At 41.9% G+C, this 8,265-nt stretch overlaps 1 pseudogene; it reads right to left on the bottom strand.

Moving 5' to 3' along the window:
- Positions 1-1,739: 1,739 nt before the first annotated feature.
- LOC117027138 (nucleosome assembly protein 1-like 4) lies at positions 1,740-2,643 on the bottom strand (annotated as a pseudogene).
- Between the last annotated feature and the right edge of the window lie 5,622 nt (positions 2,644-8,265).

Consider the following 8,265-nt stretch of genomic DNA (forward strand, 5'->3'; position numbering starts at 1 on the left):
GAAAGGTGAACTAGGCACTGGTGTCAGCACATAGCTCCCCAAGAGAGCTTTGAAGGTGACCTAGTTGTCAGAAATTAATTGTCGTATAATAACATTAAGGGACATTTTAAGTAACATTTTTAGTTTTGGATGTCAACTAACAACAGTAGCAATGTTTGGTCAAATTATGTCTTCATTGATTTAAATTCATGCTAACTATAAGTGAGAGGAAAATATGGCTTCATAGGAGTTAGAGCATACTTTGTAATGATCATAGATTTCAGATTTTAGAAATCACCCAAAACAGTAATTGTCTCCAGTACCCTAAGACCTTAGCTCCCTGAGGGCAAGGCTTATGTCTTAGTCTCCATGTGCTCAGAAAATAGAGAGGGAGGGATAGAAGTAGAGAGAAAGCACTTGTTCCCCCATTTAATTGTGAGGCAAGTGAGGACAAGGAGCTCTCCTGAGATTATATAACCAGGCCAGGGCCATGACCTCAGATTTTCTGTATCCTCATGGAATACATTTTGCTCTCTCAAGCTGCTTCCTAATAGGCCATGTTTGTTCTGGTACTATTTCTTCATAGGTAAACTTATTGTTCCACTTTTTTTCTCTGTCCAAGTGATGGATAAAACTTTAGCCCAAGCCTTCCTCATCTTCTTCTTTGGGGAAATTTTTGACATAGACTGCTGACTTGCATCTCTACCACTTTCTTCACTCCATGCCAAGGGAGAAAGTATGATGAATCTGATTGTGATTGGTGATGAGTTAATGGGTTACTGTGTCTAAAAGCAACACCCAGGTTCTTCACTTTTTCTTTCGCTTCATGCTCAGGCTCTGTAGGGTCTCATCTGCTTCCAGCTCTCTTGTGATGAACACACCTGTCAAGAAAAGTCCTCCACCTTCTTAAGTCAGGAGGGGGACCAACCATCACTTCTCCCAGCTTTGCCACCTCTCACTGGGTGGGTAACTTGGTGGATAAGTCCATTCTAGGCCAAGTGTCTCCAAATAAGGAGGGGGGACAGGAAACCATTCAGGCTTCAGGCCTGAGCCAAATTATCTAAGTTTCATAGAGAACAGCGTTGTGCTGTGCCCCAATCCAAACATAATATGCTGCATTGGACTCATTCAGTTGTTATCCTTGTTTGAGTGCTCTATCAGCAGCAGATGCTGAAAGAAAACAGGGTGACCAAAGGTAAGCTACTCCAACATAACATTATCATTATGTCAAAGAGTTGTTTATTGTTGTTGTTTTTAACTTTGTAGTACAGAGAATTTCACCATGTACAAAAAGGAACACCCACGGAGCCGTAGATAGGGGAGTTATACCACTATATTCTCTCTGGGGCCAGGCGAGACACATGCAGTAGTAGCCATACGATCCGCAGTCCGCCATTCATTTCTCTGCCTGCCAACCAACCAACTAATCAACGCAGCCCCGCAGTTACGTCAGTAGCCAATTGGCTAACCCGTTACAGCTGATGGCCAATCAATCACAGTCGCCGGTCATTCACTACCCGAGCCAGCACCTCCTCACGTGAGGCCAAGAGACTGGAAACTGCTCTCTGGGACTCTGTCCGCACAGCCACTGTACAGGTTAAGCAATATAATAAGAAACGAAAAAGTGAAAGTGAAAATCATGCACTTGAAAACAAGTTAGATGGAAGGATTCCCAGGAGGATGGTGCTGCAGCTGTGATGGGTCCTGACAGAAGTCTGAAGGCGACAGCCACACCCAGGGGAGCGAGGTGTGATTAGTTCTCACTGCTGTTTGCATTTGGAGGGCTGGCTCGGCTCCTTCTTGGGGTTAATTTCAGCATTGTCCTCATCTTCTCCTTCTTCATCACCTTCTAATTCCTCCTCTCCTCTTTCCTTGCCTTCTTCAAAATTGTCCTCAACCTCTCTGGCCTCTCCCGTGAAGTACAGCGCAGCCCCGTGGGACTAGTCACTCAAGATAGAAGTGTCCCATCTCAAAGTCGGAGGCTAATGTGAATTTACAATCTTCACACAGTGATTCTCTATCACCATATGCCTTCAGCAGATGGAAGAAGTTGAAAAAATGAACGATGGGGAACTTGTTTGGTAATTTTTCTGACAGTGTCTCAACTCTTATGTTTCTGCTTTTTCTTGATCGTTTTGAGAGTAACATTTTTTTTCCTTTCTTCCAGTCAATGGTGCACCTGTCACAGTCAACTATTTCAAGACCTTCAAAGGAAAAGGCATTGGCCTTATCTGGTTCTGACTTCATCTTTTATATTTTGGTCAGCACTGAATTAGTAGTCTTTGGATTCAAAGTGGAACTCTAATACAAAGACATAGGCTGTCCAGGGTCTGAAAATTTGACTTTAATATCCTGCAAGTGTTTCAAGATTGGCTTATCATAATCCTGGGCTAACTCACTTAGCATGTATACATTTCTGAAGATGGTAAACCAGAACTCTGGGATTCCTTTGGGGTTTGGCTCTTCAGCCATTGCTGCTTCTTTTTCTGTTATAACTACTTTATTTTTCATGTCTCCAGCCAATTTATCCTCCTCTTCATTCTCACTGTGCCATTTCAATTCTACATCTGTTAGCTCAGTATCATCAGTGACGAAGTCCCTTCTCTTGTCAAAGAGAGGCTGGTACAGTGCTGCATACAGCCAAACTGCCAATTTGCCTTCCATAGTGGCTGTACAATTTTGCATTCACATCAGCAATAAATGAAAGTTCCTATTGCTGCACATCCTCACCAGAATTTGGTTTGGTGGTGATGAACTCCTTAAGCTTTTTATTGTCTGGGTAGCTCTTTATTTGTCCTTCGATTCTAAATGATAGCTTCGCTGGGTAGAGTAATCTTGGTTGTAAGTCCTTGCTGGAAATTGAACATTCCTGCCAATATCTTCTGGTCTGCAAAGTTTCTGTTGAGAAATCAGCTGACAATCTTATGGGAGCTCCCTTGTAGGTAACTAACTGCTTTTCTCTTGCTGCTTTTAAGATTTTTTTCTTTGTCTTCAACCTTTGACATTTTAATTAGGATGTGTCTTGGTATGGGTCTCTTTGCATGCATCTTGTTTGGGACTCCTTGTGCTTTCTGAACTTGTATGTCTATTTCCTTCACCAAGTTAGGGAAGGTTTTCATCATTGTTTCTTCAAACAGGTTTTTACTTCCTTGCTGTCTCTCTTCTTCTGGTGCCTGTATGATGTGAATGTTAATACGTTTGATATTGTCCCAGAGGCCCCTTAAACTATCCTCATTTTTAAAATTCTTTTTTCTTTATGCCGCTTTTTGCTACCTTATCTTCTAAATCACTGATTTGATCATCTGCTTTATCTAATCTATTGTTGATTTCCTCTGCTATATTCTTCATTTCAGTTATTGTATTCTTTATTTTTGACTGGTTCTCGTTTATGTTTTCTATCTCCATTTTTATGTTTATTGTCTCTTTGTTGAAGTTCTTGCTGAGATCACTGAGCATCCTTATAACCAGTGTGTTGAGCTCTGTGTCTGGTAGATTGCTCGTCTCCATTTTGTTTACTTGTTCTAGAGTTTTGTTCCGTTCTTTTATTTGGGACATGTTTGTTTCCCCATTTTGCTTGCCTTCCTGTGTTTGTTTCTATGTATTAGGTAGAGCTGCTATGCCTCCTGGTCTTAGTAGAGTGGCCTTATATAGTAGGTGTCCTGTGGGGCCCAGTAGCATAGTCTCCATGGTCACCAGAGCCAGCTGCTCTAGGTGTGTCTCTTATGTAGGTGTGTGACCTCCTGTTGTAGTTGAGCCTTGGCTGCTCATCACATGTTAATGGGAAGGATTGACCCTTGAGCTGATTGGTTGTGAGGACTGGCCATGACTATAGTGGAGGAGCTGTTGTGCAGGAAATGACTCTATGGAGCAGGATTCACTTTCAGAGGGCTCTGGTGTCTGTTGAGTCTATGCTTTGGGTGTGTCATCCTCGGAGGCAGCTGGGCGATGATCCAACTCTGTCTGAAGCTGGCCTCTGGCTGTGCTGGTTCCCAGGACCTCCTGGGAGGGGCATCGCTGTAAGGTCAATTTCAGCCACTGCCTGTGCCCTGCCCAGGGCCACCTGGTATGAGCCACAAAGCAGTCCACAGATGACTGCCACTTATGCTGGGATTGGAGATTCCTGGAGAGGCCCAGCCATGAACTGAGATGGGCTTGGGGATGCTTAGTAAAAGGTATGGGACACACTGAAGCAAGATGCTGCTTGTTTACATTTTGTGAACCTTTGAGATACTTTAGGAAGGTCCCCCGCATGAGCCAAGACAGGATATTTGTACAGAAAAGCCACTGGAAGCAGCTTGGGTGTGCCTGAAAGTTAGGTGGGGCAGGGTCTCAGGGAATCACCAGGACAGGAAGAACAAATGGTATTAGCCAGGTTGATGGAGACTCAGATATGGCATCTGCCTGTGTCTGCATGCAGGGAGGGGTACAGACTCAACAAAGAAACAATGGCTTCTGCTGGCTTCTTGGTCTGGGAGAAAGCTGTCCCTCAAGCCCTCGCCCTGAAGGCAGACAAATCAGTTTCTCCCCATATGTTCGTGGCACATTTCAAGCTGATGCCGCACTGCTGGAGCTCAGAGCGACCGAGTCCATCAGTGAGTAAGTCCATGTGCAGGCCCTTTAGGGGAGCACCTCGGACTGCAGCCATTTTGTCTCATTCAGCCACAATCTCCACTGGTTTTCACAGCCAGACATTATTGGGACTTCTCTTCCCAGCATTGGAACCCTAGGGTGGGGAGCCTGGTGTGGGGCTGGGACCCCTTGCTTTTCTGGGGGGCCTCTGCCACCAAGATATCCCTCCTGTTTCTTAATGGTCACATGTGGGTGTGAGACCAGCCCATTCTGTGGATCTACCCTCCTACCAGTCTCGAGGTGGCTTCTTCTGCAACTAAGCCCTTCCTAATTGTAGGGCTTCAGTTCAGCTAGACTTCAGGTAATTATCAATGATGTTGTTCTATTGTTTAGTTGTAATTTTGATGTGGTCATAAGAGGAGATAAGCACAGTGTTTACCTATTCTGCCATCTTTCCTTTATTATCTTCTTAATAACCATGGAATCTGTAGTGATGCCCCCTCTTCCATATCTGATGTTAATAATTTTTGTCCTTTTTCTTTTTTTCTCATTTAGCCTGGCTACAGGCTTATCAAATGCATTGATCTTTTCAAAGAACCAGTTATTGGTTTTGTAGATTTTTCTCTATTGATTTCTTGTTTTCAATTTTATTTCTGCTCTAATTTTTATTACCTTTTTTTTGCTCTGCTTATTTCGGACTTAATTTCTTATACTTTTTCTAGTTTCCTAAGGTGGAAATTTAGATTATTGATTTTAGATGTCTTCTTTTCGAATACATGCATTCAATGCCACAAAATTTCTCTTTAAGCACTGTGTTTGTTGAATATCACACATTTTGATAAGGTGTGCTTTCATTTTCATTCAGTTGAAAATATTTTTAAATTTCTTTTGACATTTCTTCTTTGACCCATGTGTTATTTAGAAGTGTGTTGTTTAATCTCCTCACGTTTTGGGATTTTCCAATAGTCTTTCTGTTATTGACTCCTTGTTTAGTTCTATTGTGGTCTGAAAGCAGACATTGTATCATTTCCTCTTTTTTTTCCTTTTTTTTTTTTTTTACATTTGTTAAGGTGTATTTTATGGCCAAGAAAATTATCTATCTTGATGAATGTTCCATGTGTGCTTGAGAAGAATCTGTATTCTGTTGTTGGATGAAGTAGTCTATAGATGTCAATTACATCCAGTTGGTTGATGGTGTTGTTGAGTTCAGCTGTCTCTTGTTGGATCTGTCCATTTCTGATAGAGGGTACCAGCCCACTTTTTGTCATTATTGCTATTGTAATTGATGTTGCTGTTGCTAATCTCACTGTGGTCTCTGCTGTTCTTATTAAAGTGGTTTAGGTGCTATTCCAGCTTCAGCATGAGGTACCTTTTTATATGGTTCCCTTGCATTGGTGTTGTTCTTTAAATTCCTTCTGCAACCTTTTTCTTTGAACTTGGGAGAGGGCTGATGAGGAGGTTGGGTGAGGATATATTTGAGTAGCATAACCAACTCTTACACTTAAAAATGCTCCTTTCTGCCAATGATGAACCAGTGTTAGTATGAATAGGGGATATCTCTGCTTTTTCCCATCTCACACCTCATGCACCTGAGGTACTTCCCTCAGAGGTAGAGGTAGTGGCTGCCTTTGTCTTTCCTCTTATTTCAAGTGTTCTAGATCAAACATGACCTATGATCCTAAAGCAAATCAGTGTATTATTCTTGATGCATACACAAGATTGTTGTACATGTCATCCCTGCTAAATCAGCATTCTTATCCATATTAAGGGAATGTGTGAGGTCCTCTAAAGAAGTACCCAATGTCTCTTGAGACTTGGAAGGAGCAATTCCAAAATGGTGACTGTATGTGTTGCTGACAGAGGTGCAATATATTTATCTGAGACATAAGATAGATTTCTTTCTTTCCATTTTGGGGAGCTGACTCCTAGCACCACCATCCTCCCATAGTCATTATCCATCCACATCTACCTTTCTTCCACCTAGGCCCTCCCCCGCCTTCATCCTCCTCTTTTTATCATCCTGAGGTTTTACTCCCCCTCTGGTTATTGAGCCTAGTTAAAGTTACCTCTGACAACACAGCTAATATTTAACAAGTGAAAAGACGGGACTTGTGTCATGTTCCTATCAGTTTTACTCCTGTACTGCCTTGAGGGAAAGAAGTTGGCTTGCAAAGTAATAAGCTAGGTAAATGGGTGATGATTCCTACCACCAAGGTTTTCACCCAGCCTTCTTCTCAATTGAAGTTTTATTCAGTGTTAGCTTGGTACACAGTGCGTGTTCAACAATTTCCTTGACTGGCTGATGGTTTCCATCAATCCCAATTTCCATTCAGTGGGACAGGTTACTTCCTGGACCTTCATAAGATGGTCTTATCTAGGCTCTACTCATTTTCATACAGGTGTGGGAGCCAGGCCCTTAGTAGCAGATAAGGATGCTATGCTTTCTATTCTCTTATACGTGAATCTTGTGCATGATAGGGGCTCTGACCTTTTCATTTGGGCTTCACTCATCTACATAAGGATTTCTTGAAGCCCAAGCCCACTGATTTAAAGGGTTTCATGCCCTCCCATTACCTTCATACTTCCCCAAGGCACACCGGTTCCTAAATGACTAGTGGGGAATCTGTTTGCCCCTTTGTTCTGCCTCCCTTATAGCCAGCTTCTGATAAGAGTGATAAAATAGCAGATATGTGTACCTTAAAAGCTTCTTTACAGAGGGTAAGGGGGGGTGGGAGATGAGGGTAAGGGGGGTCCAATATATGGTGATGAAAGGAGAAAAAAAATAAAAAAAATAGAAGTACGTTGTTTAATCTACATGGGGAAAAAAAAAAGCTTCTTTAAGTTACCATCATACTCCCTTTATCAAAAAGTTTTCTATCAGGAAATAGCTTTAATATAGTAGATATTTGTCTGTACTGGCATTCAAACCCTAATGGGGCTATTACGGCCTAATCCAGATAATTTGGACTTTTCTTCTTTCATAATCCCCTGACACTTTTTTGCCTCCTATTCACACACACACACACACACACACACACACGTGCACGCCATCTGACAATGAAGTTCGCGAACTCATCCTAGAAAAAGTGATACATACGTCATTGCTCTCCCCTTGGGAAGCTATGAACCGATGCCCCTCAAAGCAATTTTGGAACTCTTTTTCTGGAATGGCCATCAGAGTTGTCATCGTACTACCCTTGTCTTCCTTTCAATATTTCCTTTATCTTCAGGTAAAGAAAGAAGTTGTTGGGGGCCAGATCAGGTGAGTAGGGAGGGTACTCCAATACAGTTATTTGTTTACTGGCTAAAACCTCCCTCACAGACAGTGTGCTGTGTGAGCTGATGCATTGTGATGTAAGGGCCATGAATTATTGGCGAAAAGTTCTTGTCGTCTAACTTTTACACACAGCTTTTTGAGCAATTCCAAATAGTAAACTTGGGTATCTGTTTGTCCAGTTGGTACAAATTCGTAATGAATAATTCCTCTGATATCAAAAAAAGTTTAGTAACATCGTTGCAACAAGTTCGCAAACTTAATGTCAGACCTTGTGTGTGTGTGTGACATTTTTGTCAATGTATGAACACTGAAACCAACAGAAAGTTTTATAAGGGTTTATTAGAGTTTATTTTAGCCAAATTGAGGACATGCCTGGAATCAAAATCTCAATGGATTAAGAAAATACTGCAGATCATGGCAATTTTGCAATTCTTTTTATA

Source organism: Rhinolophus ferrumequinum, chromosome 9 (assembly GCF_004115265.2).
Source record: "Rhinolophus ferrumequinum isolate MPI-CBG mRhiFer1 chromosome 9, mRhiFer1_v1.p, whole genome shotgun sequence".
Lineage (NCBI taxonomy): Eukaryota > Metazoa > Chordata > Mammalia > Chiroptera > Rhinolophidae > Rhinolophus > Rhinolophus ferrumequinum.